A 15,919-nucleotide genomic window follows, 5' to 3' on the forward strand; every position below is an offset into this window, starting at 1 on the left:
CCGGACAAGTCAGCCGTTGGGCAACCCTCCCCTTAGGCCCGCGGCGGTGGCACCGGGCAGTGTCGGGCCTGGGCTCCGGCCTCTGCTCTGTCCTCCCTCTTGCTCTGTCTCCCCTGTCTCTCGGGGGCCTACACGCTTGTCGGTCTGGCCGAACGTCTTGGACGCAGATGGCTTCCCAGTCCGTCAGGGAGACACTCCTCGGAGATCCGTGTGGTGACGGTTTCTCTCTCCAAACCTGTTTCTGCTTGCTTGGGCAGGTTCCATGACCCTGGAGCTCCCGGCTCCCATACGTGTCTCCCACAGGGAAGCTGTCTTGCTCTCCCTGTTTCACCTCATGGCTGGGTGGCCTGCCTAGCACGAGCGCTAGGCGACCGTGACTGGCCTTGTCTTCTTGGACAGGCGGTGCGGCACTTCCCCTCTGCACTTCCCCTCTCGTTCTTGAGGCACAGCCTCTCCTCGGCTCCTCTGAGCAGGTGGACTGACTCCCTGAATCTTCTGGCTCCCTCCTGGATCCCAGGCGTTCTTTGATTTCCCTTGGAATCCACGGGCAGGTCCCTTGGGACCCTCTTCCACCCGGGCACAGGCCTGGACTCCGCTGTTGCTTTCGCCGTCGCCCCGTACGCCCGGGCTGACACGCATTCACATCGTCTGCTCGGGGATCGGCCAGTGCCACGCGTGGGGCCAATGGCTCCGCCGCGGGACCGCCCCTGTCCCTGTTTGCGCGGGTCCTGGAAAGCAGAGGCAGCTTGCGGGAGCCCCGGGGCTTTTGCAAGCGGGGCTAGGCCGCCGCTCTTTCGGAGGGGGAGGGAGGCCGAGGGCTCGTGGGTCAGTGAATTTTCGGCTGGCACCACGCCTTAAGGCCCCAGGGGATGATTCTGTGCCGCAGCGAGGCCTCAGCCGATGATGGCGAGTCCATCCTCTCTCACCCGGAGGGGTCCAAAATCCCACCTCAAGAGGAGTCCTGAGACCCCAGCGGAGGCCCTGAAGCTCCCCCTCCACCGGTGCAAGTCGGCTCAAGGAGGTCCTGAAGACAGGACTCCGGGGGTCTTGGGACTGGGATGCCCGCGGCCCCTTCTCCCACGCCGAACCCCTGCTGGAGCCCGGATCCGGCGGCCGCCGGGACTGCAGCGGCAGCCCCCAGCGGGCCCCCCCGCACCCCCGCTCCCCCCCTCCCCAGCGCGTACACGCCCCCTCCCACCCCATCCCCGGCCCCGGCGCCCCGCGCAGCCGCCGTTGTTTAAAGGGGCCGCAGCCTGACTTCCAGGTGGCGAGCGCGAGTGGGCCTGGCGCGGCAGGGCCAGTGCGCATGCGCGTGGGGCGAGCGGCCTCTCGCGTCACAGCGGTTCCCACGGTTGTCTTAGAAACCGGCCCCCTGAGGCTTGGCAAAGCAGGAGCCCTCCGTGGCGGTGCTTTGGTGCCGGGGCTGCGAGGCTCCTGCCTCACCTCTCCACGGGGTCGACAGGAACGTCTCCGGACGGACGCCGGGAGTCGCAACGCGCCGGCCGGGATGACAAAAGCGCAGGCGGAGTCCGGGGGAAGCGGCGCGTCGTCCCAGCCTCAGGCCTGCCCGGACGGTGTTGGGGTGAGTCTCCCCAAAAGTCTTGCCCCCGTGATCTCCACGACAGGTCCGCCCGCCTGTCCGTGGGCTGCTCTCTCCCCCGAGGGGCCTTCACGCGCGGAGCGGGAGCCTGCAGCGTCAGGGGGGCTGTGTGCCCGCGGGGGCTGCGTTTCTGCGCCGCTGCTGCCGTGTGAGTGTGTGTGTCTGCCTCTCTCCCATCCTCTCTTGTCTCTCTGGCCGTCACTCTCCGTGTGTGTCTTTCCCTCTTTCTGCCGGTTCGTGTGTGCGTGCCCGTGTGCGTGGGTGCGTTCGGACGAATGCGCCCGGTGCGCCCAAAGGCGACTTCTTGCGCGTCGGCCTGGCTCTGCCGAGCCTCTTTCTTCTGCCTCTGTGCCTGGGTCTTGCGGCGGGCTCGTCAGTGGTTTTCGCCGCCGTTCCACTTGGGGTCCCTGAGGGCCTCGGCCGCGTGAGGAGATGCGTCTTCCCCAGCAGCAGTGGAAATCTCGTTACCCTTGCCGAGCGGACTCTCTCCTGGGATCAAGATAACCCCAGTCCAGCCAGGGCCAAAAGCCCCAGAGGAGCTCGTCGCCCTGCAGGAGAGGAGCAGACCCGCCTCAGAGGAGACGCTTGGACCTTTTCACGGCTCTTCTCTGAGAAATGAAGCCGCACCACGGCAGAAGCTTGAAGAGGAAGCCGGGAAGGGGAGATGCCAGGCCTCCCGGTCCCTGGAAGGCTGGCCTCTCCGGACAAGTCAGCCGTTGGGCAACCCTCCCCTTAGGCCCGCGGCGGTGGCACCGGGCAGTGTCGGGCCTGGGCTCCGGCCTCTGCTCTGTCCTCCCTCTTGCTCTGTCTCCCCTGTCTCTCGGGGGCCTACACGCTTGTCGGTCTGGCCGAACGTCTTGGACGCAGATGGCTTCCCAGTCCGTCAGGGAGACACTCCTCGGAGATCCGTGTGGTGACGGTTTCTCTCTCCAAACCTGTTTCTGCTTGCTTGGGCAGGTTCCATGACCCTGGAGCTCCCGGCTCCCATACGTGTCTCCCACAGGGAAGCTGTCTTGCTCTCCCTGTTTCACCTCATGGCTGGGTGGCCTGCCTAGCACGAGCGCTAGGCGACCGTGACTGGCCTTGTCTTCTTGGACAGGCGGTGCGGCACTTCCCCTCTGCACTTCCCCTCTCGTTCTTGAGGCACAGCCTCTCCTCGGCTCCTCTGAGCAGGTGGACTGACTCCCTGAATCTTCTGGCTCCCTCCTGGATCCCAGGCGTTCTTTGATTTCCCTTGGAATCCACGGGCAGGTCCCTTGGGACCCTCTTCCACCCGGGCACAGGCCTGGACTCCGCTGTTGGTTTCGCCGTCGCCCCGTACGCCCGGGCTGACACGCATTCACATCGTCTGCTCGGGGATCGGCCAGTGCCACGCGTGGGGCCAGTGGCTCCGCCGCGGGACCGCCCCTGTCCCTGTTTGCGCGGGTCCTGGAAAGCAGAGGCAGCTTGCGGGAGCCCCGGGGCTTTTGCAAGCGGGGCTAGGCCGCCGCTCTTTCGGAGGGGGAGGGAGGCCGAGGGCTCGTGGGTCAGTGAATTTTCGGCTGGCACCACGCCTTAAGGCCCCAGGGGATGATTCTGTGCCGCAGCGAGGCCCCGCCTGCCTCAGCCGATGATGGCGAGTCCATCCTCTCTCACCCGGAGGGGTCCAAAATCCCATCTCAAGAGGAGTCCTGAGACCCCAGCGGAGGCCCTGAAGCTCCCCCTCCACCGGTGGAAGTCGGCTCAAGGAGGTCCTGAAGACAGGACTCCGGGGGTCTTGGGACTGGGATGCCCGCGGCCCCTTCTCCCACGCCGAACCCCTGCTGGAGCCCGGATCCGGCGGCCGCCGGGGCTGCAGCGGCAGCCCCCAGCGGGCCCCCCCGCACCCCCGCTCCCCCCCTCCCCAGCGCGTACACGCCCCCTCCCACCCCATCCCCGGCCCCGGCGCCCCGCGCAGCCGCCGTTGTTTAAAGGGGCCGCAGCCTGACTTCCAGGTGGCGAGCGCGAGTGGGCCCGGCGCGGCAGGGCCAGTGCGCATGCGCGAGGCGCGAGCGGCCTCTCGCGTCACAGCGGTTCCCACGGTTGTCTTAGAAACCGGCCCCCTGAGGCTTGGCAAGGCAGGAGCCCTCCGTGGCGGTGCTTTGGTGCCGGGGCTGCGAGGCTCCTGCCTCACCTCTCCACGGGGTCGACAGGAACGTCTCCGGACGGACGCCGGGAGTCGCAACGCGCCGGCCGGGATGACAAAAGCGCAGGCGGAGTCCGGGGGAAGCGGCGCGTCGTCCCAGCCTCAGGCCTGCCCGGACGGTGTTGGGGTGAGTCTCCCCAAAAGTCTTGCCCCCGTGATCTCCACGACAGGTCCGCCCGCCTGTCCGTGGGCTGCTCTCTCCCCCGAGGGGCCTTCACGCGCGGAGCGGGAGCCTGCAGCGTCAGGGGGGCTGTGTGCCCGCGGGGGCTGCGTTTCTGCGCCGCTGCTGCCGTGTGAGTGTGTGTGTCTGCGTCTCTCCCATCCTCTCTTGTCTCTCTGGCCCTCACTCTGTGTGTGTCTTTCCCTCTTTCTGCCGGTTCGTGTGTGCGTGCCCGTGTGCGTGGGTGCGTTCGGACGAATGCGCCCGGTGCGCCCAAAGGCGACTTCTTGCGCGTCGGCCTGGCTCTGCCGAGCCTCTTTCTTCTGCCTCTGTGCCTGGGTCTTGCGGCGGGCTCGTCAGTGGTTTTCGCCGCCGTTCCACTTGGGGTCCCTGAGGGCCTCGGCCGCGTGAGGAGATGCGTCTTCCCCAGCAGCAGTGGAAATCTCGTTACCCTTGCCGAGCGGACTCTCTCCTGGGATCAAGATAACCCCAGTCCAGCCAGGGCCAAAAGCCCCAGAGGAGCTCGTCGCCCTGCAGGAGAGGAGCAGACCCGCCTCAGAGGAGACGCTTGGACCTTTTCACGGCTCTTCTCTGAGAAATGAAGCCGCACCACGGCAGAAGCTTGAAGAGGAAGCCGGGAAGGGGAGATGCCAGGCCTCCCGGTCCCTGGAAGGCTGGCCTCTCCGGACAAGTCAGCCGTTGGGCAACCCTCCCCTTAGGCCCGCGGCGGTGGCACCGGGCAGTGTCGGGCCTGGGCTCCGGCCTCTGCTCTGTCCTCCCTCTTGCTCTGTCTCCCCTGTCTCTCGGGGGCCTACACGCTTGTCGGTCTGGCCGAACGTCTTGGACGCAGATGGCTTCCCAGTCCGTCAGGGAGACACTCCTCGGAGATCCGTGTGGTGACGGTTTCTCTCTCCAAACCTGTTTCTGCTTGCTTGGGCAGGTTCCATGACCCTGGAGCTCCCGGCTCCCATACGTGTCTCCCACAGGGAAGCTGTCTTGCTCTCCCTGTTTCACCTCATGGCTGGGTGGCCTGCCTAGCACGAGCGCTAGGCGACCGTGACTGGCCTTGTCTTCTTGGACAGGCGGTGCGGCACTTCCCCTCTGCACTTCCCCTCTCGTTCTTGAGGCACAGCCTCTCCTCGGCTCCTCTGAGCAGGTGGACTGACTCCCTGAATCTTCTGGCTCCCTCCTGGATCCCAGGCGTTCTTTGATTTCCCTTGGAATCCACGGGCAGGTCCCTTGGGACCCTCTTCCACCCGGGCACAGGCCTGGACTCCGCTGTTGCTTTCGCCGTCGCCCCGTACGCCCGGGCTGACACGCATTCACATCGTCTGCTCGGGGATCGGCCAGTGCCACGCGTGGGGCCAATGGCTCCGCCTCGGGACCGCCCCTGTCCCTGTTTGCGCGGGTCCTGGAAAGCAGAGGCAGCTTGCGGGAGCCCCGGGGCTTTTGCAAGCGGGGCTAGGCCGCCGCTCTTTCGGAGGGGGAGGGAGGCCGAGGGCTCGTGGGTCAGTGAATTTTCGGCTGGCACCACGCCTTAAGGCCCCAGGGGATGATTCTGTGCCGCAGCGAGGCCCCGCTTGCCTCAGCCGATGATAGCGAGTCCATCCTCTCTCACCCGGAGGGGTCCAAAATCCCATCTCAAGAGGAGTCCTGAGACCCCAGCGGAGGCCCTGAAGCTCCCCCTCCACCGGTGGAAGTCGGCTCAAGGAGGTCCTGAAGACAGGACTCCGGGGGTCTTGGGACTGGGATGCCCGCGGCCCCTTCTCCCACGCCGAACCCCTGCTGGAGCCCGGATCCGGCGGCCGCCCGGGCTGCAGCGGCAGCCCCCATCCGGCCCCATCCCCTCCCCCGCTCCCCTCCGCGTCACCGCGCACACGCCCCCTCCCACCCCATCCCCGGCCCCGGCGCCCCGCGCAGCCGCCGTTGTTTAAAGGGGCCGCAGCCTGACTTCCAGGTGGCGAGCGCGAGTGGGCCCGGCGCGGCAGGGCCAGTGCGCATGCGCGTGGGGCGAGCGGCCTCTCGCGTCACAGCGGTTCCCACGGTTGTCTTAGAAACCGGCCCCCTGAGGCTTGGCAAAGCAGGAGCCCTCCGTGGCGGTGCTTGGGTGCCGGGGCTGCGAGGCTCCTGCCTCACCTCTCCACGGGGTCGACAGGAACGTCTCCGGACGGACGCCGGGAGTCGCAACGCGCCGGCCGGGATGACAAAAGCGCAGGCGGAGTCCGGGGGAAGCGGCGCGTCGTCCCAGCCTCAGGCCTGCCCGGACGGTGTTGGGGTGAGTCTCCCCAAAAGTCTTGCCCCCGTGATCTCCACGACAGGTCCGCCCGCCTGTCCGTGGGCTGCTCTCTCCCCCGAGGGGCCTTCACGCGCGGAGCGGGAGCCTGCAGCGTCAGGGGGGCTGTGTGCCCGCGGGGGCTGCGTTTCTGCGCCGCTGCTGCCGTGTGAGTGTGTGTGTCTGCCTCTCTCCCATCCTCTCTTGTCTCTCTGGCCGTCACTCTCCGTGTGTGTCTTTCCCTCTTTCTGCCGGTTCGTGTGTGCGTGCCCGTGTGCGTGGGTGCGTTCGGACGAATGCGCCCGGTGCGCCCAAAGGCGACTTCTTGCGCGTCGGCCTGGCTCTGCCGAGCCTCTTTCTTCTGCCTCTGTGCCTGGGTCTTGCGGCGGGCTCGTCAGTGGTTTTCGCCGCCGTTCCACTTGGGGTCCCTGAGGGCCTCGGCCGCGTGAGGAGATGCGTCTTCCCCAGCAGCAGTGGAAATCTCGTTACCCTTGCCGAGCGGACTCTCTCCTGGGATCAAGATAACCCCAGTCCAGCCAGGGCCAAAAGCCCCAGAGGAGCTCGTCGCCCTGCAGGAGAGGAGCAGACCCGCCTCAGAGGAGACGCTTGGACCTTTTCACGGCTCTTCTCTGAGAAATGAAGCCGCACCACGGCAGAAGCTTGAAGAGGAAGCCGGGAAGGGGAGATGCCAGGCCTCCCGGTCCCTGGAAGGCTGGCCTCTCCGGACAAGTCAGCCGTTGGGCAACCCTCCCCTTAGGCCCGCGGCGGTGGCACCGGGCAGTGTCGGGCCTGGGCTCCGGCCTCTGCTCTGTCCTCCCTCTTGCTCTGTCTCCCCTGTCTCTCGGGGGCCTACACGCTTGTCGGTCTGGCCGAACGTCTTGGACGCAGATGGCTTCCCAGTCCGTCAGGGAGACACTCCTCGGAGATCCGTGTGGTGACGGTTTCTCTCTCCAAACCTGTTTCTGCTTGCTTGGGCAGGTTCCATGACCCTGGAGCTCCCGGCTCCCATACGTGTCTCCCACAGGGAAGCTGTCTTGCTCTCCCTGTTTCACCTCATGGCTGGGTGGCCTGCCTAGCACGAGCGCTAGGCGACCGTGACTGGCCTTGTCTTCTTGGACAGGCGGTGCGGCACTTCCCCTCTGCACTTCCCCTCTGGTTCTTGAGGCACAGCCTCTCCTCGGCTCCTCTGAGCAGGTGGACTGACTCCCTGAATCTTCTGGCTCCCTCCTGGATCCCAGGCGTTCTTTGATTTCCCTTGGAATCCACGGGCAGGTCCCTTGGGACCCTCTTCCACCCGGGCACAGGCCTGGACTCCGCTGTTGCTTTCGCCGTCGCCCCGTACGCCCGGGCTGACACGCATTCACATCGTCTGCTCGGGGATCGGCCAGTGCCACGCGTGGGGCCAGTGGCTCCGCCGCGGGACCGCCCCTGTCCCTGTTTGCGCGGGTCCTGGAAAGCAGAGGCAGCTTGCGGGAGCCCCGGGGCTTTTGCAAGCGGGGCTAGGCCGCCGCTCTTTCGGAGGGGGAGGGAGGCCGAGGGCTCGTGGGTCAGTGAATTTTCGGCTGGCACCACGCCTTAAGGCCCCAGGGGATGATTCTGTGCCGCAGCGAGGCCCCGCCTGCCTCAGCCGATGATGGCGAGTCCATCCTCTCTCACCCGGAGGGGTCCAAAATCCCATCTCAAGAGGAGTCCTGAGACCCCAGCGGAGGCCCTGAAGCTCCCCCTCCACCGGTGGAAGTCGGCTCAAGGAGGTCCTGAAGACAGGACTCCGGGGGTCTTGGGACTGGGATGCCCGCGGCCCCTTCTCCCACGCCGAACCCCTGCTGGAGCCCGGATCCGGCGGCCGCCGGGGCTGCAGCGGCAGCCCCCAGCGGGCCCCCCCGCACCCCCGCTCCCCCACTCCCCAGCGCGTACACGCCCCCTCCCACCCCATCCCCGGCCCCGGCGCCCCGCGCAGCCGCCGTTGTTTAAAGGGGCCGCAGCCTGACTTCCAGGTGGCGAGCGCGAGTGGGCTTGGCGCGGCAGGGCCAGTGCGCATGCGCGAGGCGCGAGCGGCCTCTCGCGTCACAGCGGTTCCCACGGTTGTCTTAGAAACCGGCCCCCTGAGGCTTGGCAAAGCAGGAGCCCTCCGTGGCGGTGCTTTGGTGCCGGGGCTGCGAGGCTCCTGCCTCACCTCTCCACGGGGTCGACAGGAACGTCTCCGGACGGACGCCGGGAGTCGCAACGCGCCGGCCGGGATGACAAAAGCGCAGGCGGAGTCCGGGGGAAGCGGCGCGTCGTCCCAGCCTCAGGCCTGCCCGGACGGTGTTGGGGTGAGTCTCCCCAAAAGTCTTGCCCCCGTGATCTCCACGACAGGTCCGCCCGCCTGTCCGTGGGCTGCTCTCTCCCCCGAGGGGCCTTCACGCGCGGAGCGGGAGCCTGCAGCGTCAGGGGGGCTGTGTGCCCGCGGGGGCTGCGTTTCTGCGCCGCTGCTGCCGTGTGAGTGTGTGTGTCTGCCTCTCTCCCATCCTCTCTTGTCTCTCTGGCCGTCACTCTCCGTGTGTGTCTTTCCCTCTTTCTGCCGGTTCGTGTGTGCGTGCCCGTGTGCGTGGGTGCGTTCGGACGAATGCGCCCGGTGCGCCCAAAGGCGACTTCTTGCGCGTCGGCCTGGCTCTGCCGAGCCTCTTTCTTCTGCCTCTGTGCCTGGGTCTTGCGGCGGGCTCGTCAGTGGTTTTCGCCGCCGTTCCACTTGGGGTCCCTGAGGGCCTCGGCCGCGTGAGGAGATGCGTCTTCCCCAGCAGCAGTGGAAATCTCGTTACCCTTGCCGAGCGGACTCTCTCCTGGGATCAAGATAACCCCAGTCCAGCCAGGGCCAAAAGCCCCAGAGGAGCTCGTCGCCCTGCAGGAGAGGAGCAGACCCGCCTCAGAGGAGACGCTTGGACCTTTTCACGGCTCTTCTCTGAGAAATGAAGCCGCACCACGGCAGAAGCTTGAAGAGGAAGCCGGGAAGGGGAGATGCCAGGCCTCCCGGTCCCTGGAAGGCTGGCCTCTCCGGACAAGTCAGCCGTTGGGCAACCCTCCCCTTAGGCCCGCGGCGGTGGCACCGGGCAGTGTCGGGCCTGGGCTCCGGCCTCTGCTCTGTCCTCCCTCTTGCTCTGTCTCCCCTGTCTCTCGGGGGCCTACACGCTTGTCGGTCTGGCCGAACGTCTTGGACGCAGATGGCTTCCCAGTCCGTCAGGGAGACACTCCTCGGAGATCCGTGTGGTGACGGTTTCTCTCTCCAAACCTGTTTCTGCTTGCTTGGGCAGGTTCCATGACCCTGGAGCTCCCGGCTCCCATACGTGTCTCCCACAGGGAAGCTGTCTTGCTCTCCCTGTTTCACCTCATGGCTGGGTGGCCTGCCTAGCACGAGCGCTAGGCGACCGTGACTGGCCTTGTCTTCTTGGACAGGCGGTGCGGCACTTCCCCTCTGCACTTCCCCTCTCGTTCTTGAGGCACAGCCTCTCCTCGGCTCCTCTGAGCAGGTGGACTGACTCCCTGAATCTTCTGGCTCCCTCCTGGATCCCAGGCGTTCTTTTGATTTCCCTTGGAATCCACGGGCAGGTCCCTTGGGACCCTCTTCCACCCGGGCACAGGCCTGGACTCCGCTGTTGGTTTCGCCGTCGCCCCGTACGCCCGGGCTGACACGCATTCACATCGTCTGCTCGGGGATCGGCCAGTGCCACGCGTGGGGCCAGTGGCTCCGCCGCGGGACCGCCCCTGTCCCTGTTTGCGCGGGTCCTGGAAAGCAGAGGCAGCTTGCGGGAGCCCCGGGGCTTTTGCAAGCGGGGCTAGGCCGCCGCTCTTTCGGAGGGGGAGGGAGGCCGAGGGCTCGTGGGTCAGTGAATTTTCGGCTGGCACCACGCCTTAAGGCCCCAGGGGATGATTCTGTGCCGCAGCGAGGCCCCGCCTGCCTCAGCCGATGATGGCGAGTCCATCCTCTCTCACCCGGAGGGGTCCAAAATCCCATCTCAAGAGGAGTCCTGAGACCCCAGCGGAGGCCCTGAAGCTCCCCCTCCACCGGTGGAAGTCGGCTCAAGGAGGTCCTGAAGACAGGACTCCGGGGGTCTTGGGACTGGGATGCCCGCGGCCCCTTCTCCCACGCCGAACCCCTGCTGGAGCCCGGATCCGGCGGCCGCCGGGGCTGCAGCGGCAGCCCCCAGCGGCCCCCCCCGCACCCCCGCTCCCCCCCTCCCCAGCGCGTACACGCCCCCTCCCACCCCATCCCCGGCCCCGGCGCCCCGCGCAGCCGCCGTTGTTTAAAGGGGCCGCAGCCTGACTTCCAGGTGGCGAGCGCGAGTGGGCCCGGCGCGGCAGGGCCAGTGCGCATGCGCGAGGCGCGAGCGGCCTCTCGCCTCACAGCGGTTCCCACGGTTGTCTTAGAAACCGGCCCCCTGAGGCTTGGCAAGGCAGGAGCCCTCCGTGGCGGTGCTTTGGTGCCGGGGCTGCGAGGCTCCTGCCTCACCTCTCCACGGGGTCGACAGGAACGTCTCCGGACGGAAGCCGGGAGTCGCAACGCGCCGGCCGGGATGACAAAAGCGCAGGCGGAGTCCGGGGGAAGCGGCGCGTCGTCCCAGCCTCAGGCCTGCCCGGACGGTGTTGGGGTGAGTCTCCCCAAAAGTCTTGCCCCCGTGATCTCCACGACAGGTCCGCCCGCCTGTCCGTGGGCTGCTCTCTCCCCCGAGGGGCCTTCACGCGCGGAGCGGGAGCCTGCAGCGTCAGGGGGGCTGTGTGCCCGCGGGGGCTGCGTTTCTGCGCCGCTGCTGCCGTGTGAGTGTGTGTGTCTGCGTCTCTCCCATCCTCTCTTGTCTCTCTGGCCCTCACTCTGTGTGTGTCTTTCCCTCTTTCTGCCGGTTCGTGTGTGCGTGCCCGTGTGCGTGGGTGCGTTCGGACGAATGCGCCCGGTGCGCCCAAAGGCGACTTCTTGCGCGTCGGCCTGGCTCTGCCGAGCCTCTTTCTTCTGCCTCTGTGCCTGGGTCTTGCGGCGGGCTCGTCAGTGGTTTTCGCCGCCGTTCCACTTGGGGTCCCTGAGGGCCTCGGCCGCGTGAGGAGATGCGTCTTCCCCAGCAGCAGTGGAAATCTCGTTACCCTTGCCGAGCGGACTCTCTCCTGGGATCAAGATAACCCCAGTCCAGCCAGGGCCAAAAGCCCCAGAGGAGCTCGTCGCCCTGCAGGAGAGGAGCAGACCCGCCTCAGAGGAGACGCTTGGACCTTTTCACGGCTCTTCTCTGAGAAATGAAGCCGCACCACGGCAGAAGCTTGAAGAGGAAGCCGGGAAGGGGAGATGCCAGGCCTCCCGGTCCCTGGAAGGCTGGCCTCTCCGGACAAGTCAGCCGTTGGGCAACCCTCCCCTTAGGCCCGCGGCGGTGGCACCGGGCAGTGTCGGGCCTGGGCTCCGGCCTCTGCTCTGTCCTCCCTCTTGCTCTGTCTCCCCTGTCTCTCGGGGGCCTACACGCTTGTCGGTCTGGCCGAACGTCTTGGACGCAGATGGCTTCCCAGTCCGTCAGGGAGACACTCCTCGGAGATCCGTGTGGTGACGGTTTCTCTCTCCAAACCTGTTTCTGCTTGCTTGGGCAGGTTCCATGACCCTGGAGCTCCCGGCTCCCATACGTGTCTCCCACAGGGAAGCTGTCTTGCTCTCCCTGTTTCACCTCATGGCTGGGTGGCCTGCCTAGCACGAGCGCTAGGCGACCGTGACTGGCCTTGTCTTCTTGGACAGGCGGTGCGGCACTTCCCCTCTGCACTTCCCCTCTGGTTCTTGAGGCACAGCCTCTCCTCGGCTCCTCTGAGCAGGTGGACTGACTCCCTGAATCTTCTGGCTCCCTCCTGGATCCCAGGCGTTCTTTGATTTCCCTTGGAATCCACGGGCAGGTCCCTTGGGACCCTCTTCCACCCGGGCACAGGCCTGGACTCCGCTGTTGCTTTCGCCGTCGCCCCGTACGCCCGGGCTGACACGCATTCACATCGTCTGCTCGGGGATCGGCCAGTGCCACGCGTGGGGCCAGTGGCTCCGCCGCGGGACCGCCCCTGTCCCTGTTTGCGCGGGTCCTGGAAAGCAGAGGCAGCTTGCGGGAGCCCCGGGGCTTTTGCAAGCGGGGCTAGGCCGCCGCTCTTTCGGAGGGGGAGGGAGGCCGAGGGCTCGTGGGTCAGTGAATTTTCGGCTGGCACCACGCCTTAAGGCCCCAGGGGATGATTCTGTGCCGCAGCGAGGCCCCGCCTGCCTCAGCCGATGATGGCGAGTCCATCCTCTCTCACCCGGAGGGGTCCAAAATCCCATCTCAAGAGGAGTCCTGAGACCCCAGCGGAGGCCCTGAAGCTCCCCCTCCACCGGTGGAAGTCGGCTCAAGGAGGTCCTGAAGACAGGACTCCGGGGGTCTTGGGACTGGGATGCCCGCGGCCCCTTCTCCCACGCCGAACCCCTGCTGGAGCCCGGATCCGGCGGCCGCCGGGGCTGCAGCGGCAGCCCCCAGCGGGCCCCCCCGCACCCCCGCTCCCCCCCTCCCCAGCGCGTACACGCCCCCTCCCACCCCATCCCCGGCCCCGGCGCCCCGCGCAGCCGCCGTTGTTTAAAGGGGCCGCAGCCTGACTTCCGGGTGGCGAGCGCGAGTGGGCCCGGCGCGGCAGGGCCAGTGCGCATGCGCGAGGCGCGAGCGGCCTCTCGCGTCACAGCGGTTCCCACGGTTGTCTTAGAAACCGGCCCCCTGAGGCTTGGCAAAGCAGGAGCCCTCCGTGGCGGTGCTTTGGTGCCGGGGCTGCGAGGCTCCTGCCTCACCTCTCCACGGGGTCGACAGGAACGTCTCCGGACGGACGCCGGGAGTCGCAACGCGCCGGCCGGGATGACAAAAGCGCAGGCGGAGTCCGGGGGAAGCGGCGCGTCGTCCCAGCCTCAGGCCTGCCCGGACGGTGTTGGGGTGAGTCTCCCCAAAAGTCTTGCCCCCGTGATCTCCACGACAGGTCCGCCCGCCTGTCCGTGGGCTGCTCTCTCCCCCGAGGGGCCTTCACGCGCGGAGCGGGAGCCTGCAGCGTCAGGGGGGCTGTGTGCCCGCGGGGGCTGCGTTTCTGCGCCGCTGCTGCCGTGTGAGTGTGTGTGTCTGCCTCTCTCCCATCCTCTCTTGTCTCTCTGGCCGTCACTCTCCGTGTGTGTCTTTCCCTCTTTCTGCCGGTTCGTGTGTGCGTGCCCGTGTGCGTGGGTGCGTTCGGACGAATGCGCCCGGTGCGCCCAAAGGCGACTTCTTGCGCGTCGGCCTGGCTCTGCCGAGCCTCTTTCTTCTGCCTCTGTGCCTGGGTCTTGCGGCGGGCTCGTCAGTGGTTTTCGCCGCCGTTCCACTTGGGGTCCCTGAGGGCCTCGGCCGCGTGAGGAGATGCGTCTTCCCCAGCAGCAGTGGAAATCTCGTTACCCTTGCCGAGCGGACTCTCTCCTGGGATCAAGATAACCCCAGTCCAGCCAGGGCCAAAAGCCCCAGAGGAGCTCGTCGCCCTGCAGGAGAGGAGCAGACCCGCCTCAGAGGAGACGCTTGGACCTTTTCACGGCTCTTCTCTGAGAAATGAAGCCGCACCACGGCAGAAGCTTGAAGAGGAAGCCGGGAAGGGGAGATGCCAGGCCTCCCGGTCCCTGGAAGGCTGGCCTCTCCGGACAAGTCAGCCGTTGGGCAACCCTCCCCTTAGGCCCGCGGCGGTGGCACCGGGCAGTGTCGGGCCTGGGCTCCGGCCTCTGCTCTGTCCTCCCTCTTGCTCTGTCTCCCCTGTCTCTCGGGGGCCTACACGCTTGTCGGTCTGGCCGAACGTCTTGGACGCAGATGGCTTCCCAGTCCGTCAGGGAGACACTCCTCGGAGATCCGTGTGGTGACGGTTTCTCTCTCCAAACCTGTTTCTGCTTGCTTGGGCAGGTTCCATGACCCTGGAGCTCCCGGCTCCCATACGTGTCTCCCACAGGGAAGCTGTCTTGCTCTCCCTGTTTCACCTCATGGCTGGGTGGCCTGCCTAGCACGAGCGCTAGGCGACCGTGACTGGCCTTGTCTTCTTGGACAGGCGGTGCGGCACTTCCCCTCTGCACTTCCCCTCTCGTTCTTGAGGCACAGCCTCTCCTCGGCTCCTCTGAGCAGGTGGACTGACTCCCTGAATCTTCTGGCTCCCTCCTGGATCCCAGGCGTTCTTTGATTTCCCTTGGAATCCACGGGCAGGTCCCTTGGGACCCTCTTCCACCCGGGCACAGGCCTGGACTCCGCTGTTGCTTTCGCCGTCGCCCCGTACGCCCGGGCTGACACGCATTCACATCGTCTGCTCGGGGATCGGCCAGTGCCACGCGTGGGGCCAGTGGCTCCGCCGCGGGACCGCCCCTGTCCCTGTTTGCGCGGGTCCTGGAAAGCAGAGGCAGCTTGCGGGAGCCCCGGGGCTTTTGCAAGCGGGGCTAGGCCGCCGCTCTTTCGGAGGGGGAGGGAGGCCGAGGGCTCGTGGGTCAGTGAATTTTCGGCTGGCACCACGCCTTAAGGCCCCAGGGGATGATTCTGTGCCGCAGCGAGGCCCCGCCTGCCTCAGCCGATGATGGCGAGTCCATCCTCTCTCACCCGGAGGGGTCCAAAATCCCATCTCAAGAGGAGTCCTGAGACCCCAGCGGAGGCCCTGAAGCTCCCCCTCCACCGGTGGAAGTCGGCTCAAGGAGGTCCTGAAGACAGGACTCCGGGGGTCTTGGGACTGGGATGCCCGCGGCCCCTTCTCCCACGCCGAACCCCTGCTGGAGCCCGGATCCGGCGGCCGCCGGGGCTGCAGCGGCAGCCCCCAGCGGCCCCCCCCGCACCCCCGCTCCCCCCCTCCCCAGCGCGTACACGCCCCCTCCCACCCCATCCCCGGCCCCGGCGCCCCGCGCAGCCGCCGTTGTTTAAAGGGGCCGCAGCCTGACTTCCAGGTGGCGAGCGCGAGTGGGCCCGGCGCGGCAGGGCCAGTGCGCATGCGCGAGGCGCGAGCGGCCTCTCGCCTCACAGCGGTTCCCACGGTTGTCTTAGAAACCGGCCCCCTGAGGCTTGGCAAGGCAGGAGCCCTCCGTGGCGGTGCTTTGGTGCCGGGGCTGCGAGGCTCCTGCCTCACCTCTCCACGGGGTCGACAGGAACGTCTCCGGACGGAAGCCGGGAGTCGCAACGCGCCGGCCGGGATGACAAAAGCGCAGGCGGAGTCCGGGGGAAGCGGCGCGTCGTCCCAGCCTCAGGCCTGCCCGGACGGTGTTGGGGTGAGTCTCCCCAAAAGTCTTGCCCCCGTGATCTCCACGACAGGTCCGCCCGCCTGTCCGTGGGCTGCTCTCTCCCCCGAGGGGCCTTCACGCGCGGAGCGGGAGCCTGCAGCGTCAGGGGGGCTGTGTGCCCGCGGGGGCTGCGTTTCTGCGCCGCTGCTGCCGTGTGAGTGTGTGTGTCTGCGTCTCTCCCATCCTCTCTTGTCTCTCTGGCCCTCACTCTGTGTGTGTCTTTCCCTCTTTCTGCCGGTTCGTGTGTGCGTGCCCGTGTGCGTGGGTGCGTTCGGACGAATGCGCCCGGTGCGCCCAAAGGCGACTTCTTGCGCGTCGGCCTGGCTCTGCCGAGCCTCTTTCTTCTGCCTCTGTGCCTGGGTCTTGCGGCGGGCTCGTCAGTGGTTTTCGCCGCCGTTCCACTTGGGGTCCCTGAGGGCCTCGGCCGCGTGAGGAGATGCGTCTTCCCCAGCAGCAGTGGAAATCTCGTTACC

The sequence above is a fragment of the Macaca nemestrina genome, chromosome 17 (genome assembly GCF_043159975.1).
Source record: "Macaca nemestrina isolate mMacNem1 chromosome 17, mMacNem.hap1, whole genome shotgun sequence".
NCBI lineage: Eukaryota > Metazoa > Chordata > Mammalia > Primates > Cercopithecidae > Macaca > Macaca nemestrina.